This window comes from Microtus ochrogaster, linkage group LG3 (genome assembly GCF_000317375.1).
Source record: "Microtus ochrogaster isolate Prairie Vole_2 linkage group LG3, MicOch1.0, whole genome shotgun sequence".
In the NCBI taxonomy this organism is placed as follows: domain Eukaryota; kingdom Metazoa; phylum Chordata; class Mammalia; order Rodentia; family Cricetidae; genus Microtus; species Microtus ochrogaster.
In genome coordinates, this window is record NC_022029.1 from 18,987,104 (window position 1) to 18,989,061 (window position 1,958).

Sequence of the window (1,958 nt, forward strand, 5' to 3'; positions counted from 1 at the left end):
GTGATGACTTTCCATCTTTATTGTCAACTTGACTGGGACTAGAATTGCTAGATGTTGTTTATCTGGGTGTATCTTCAAGAGTGTTCCTAGAGACATCTAACTGAGAGAGGAAGACCTACCCTGAATATGACGGCATCATCCCATGAGCTGGGGCTCCGAATTGAATAAAAATGAATTGAAGGAAGAAATGTACGCAGTGTAATCAGCCACTTCACGCACCCACCAAGTGATCCGGAATTGTAAGTCAGAATAAGCCCCTCTTTCTTTAAGTTCTTTTGCCATGTGTTTTGTCTCAATATAAATGCTATACAAGCTAAGAGGATAAACACTGGAATCAAATTAACACCTGTAGCAACAACAGAAAAGAACTCTAGTGTCTCAGAACATAGCAAAAATTGATTAGGAAGATGGTGTGACATTATAAAACTGCTGCACAGCTGGAAACAGTTACCAGAGTAAACAGATAAGCCACAGAATAATATAAAAATCTTTGGAGGTGCATGACTTGAAAGGAATTAATATTCATAATACAAAAAGAAGAAATAATCCAAATTACAAATGGGCAAATTAATTAACCAGTTTAACATACACACACACACACACACACAACACAAAAGAATAACAACAGTAACAACAACTAAAAGTAGCTGCAAAATGTGGGGGGGGGGAAATGTTCAAAATCCTTAACTGTCAGAAAGATGCAAATTAATTCTACCTTGAGCCTCTTTCTTTCCATTTATCTTTGAAAACTCCATTTATGTGCACAATAAAATTTCATCATATTTACCCCATTTCACTGCTTCAATTTCCTCCATATCCTTCCATTATTTTCATGTCTCTGTGTGTAGGGGTGGGCATGTGGGTGTGTGAAAACCCAAAAAGTCCAGTTAGTGTGGCCCTGATGTGTATGGGTGGGGCCATCCAGTGGAGCATTGGAAACCTATCAGGGCTATATAACATCAATAAAGAATGATTTCCTTTTTCCTAGCAACTCTCAGCTGCCAATAGTTCCTCATATGGAGTGTGACCTTGAGATCATCTACTCCACTGATGCCAAGAGTTTGCTGGGAGTTAATAAGGGCAATAGCCATGCGACATTTACAAAGCAGAACGTCATAGCATTTCTCCTTGTCTTCTAGCTCAGATACTCTTCCTTCCTCATCTTCTGCTATGGTCCCCAAGCATCCTAGGGATGGGATTGTGTGTAAGGACCAGTACTCAGTCTCTTATCCGCAGCATAGGAACCAGGCACACATCTCTCCGTTGACTGCTGACATGGCAGGAGGAAACTTCTCTGGCCACGGCTGAGAGCCCTCAGGCCTGTCAGAGCCAGGAGCTGTGTGGACTTGAGAAGTCTGGAGTGCTACCTTGAGATTCTATTTCACCCCTGTCAGATGTCTAGCATTAGGAAAACAAAACCATGGAAGCTGGTAAAGATGTCTATGTAGCAAAGTACTTGAGCAAACTAGTTCACTGTACAAATCAGTATGGCAAAGACTCGAAAATGCCAAAAAGAGAACTAGAATATGATCTTCTGTATATGTAAGGAAACGAAATCAGCATGCATGCCCAAACACACATGCTTACTGTAGCACTATTCACCATAGCCAGGTTATTCAACAGCTGTGGTACCTACTGAGAGGTGAATGGCCAATGTGTAGCTTACATACACAATTATTATTGTTATTGGTATGATTATTCTGCCCTAAAAAGAATAAAACTACCTAATTTGTAGAAAATATTGATCAAGTAGAGATCATATTACACAAATTAGCTAAATTCATAAAGACAAACCTTACATGTTTTCACTCATGTAGAATTTAGATTGGTTTTTGAAAATCTTATGAGAAAGTGAAGGTAAGTAGTTGGGAAGAGGAAAGGTACCAATGAAAGGGGGTAAGAAGGACAAGGGATGTGGAGGTGGTGAAAGTATTATAGGTACACATGAAAACATCAGG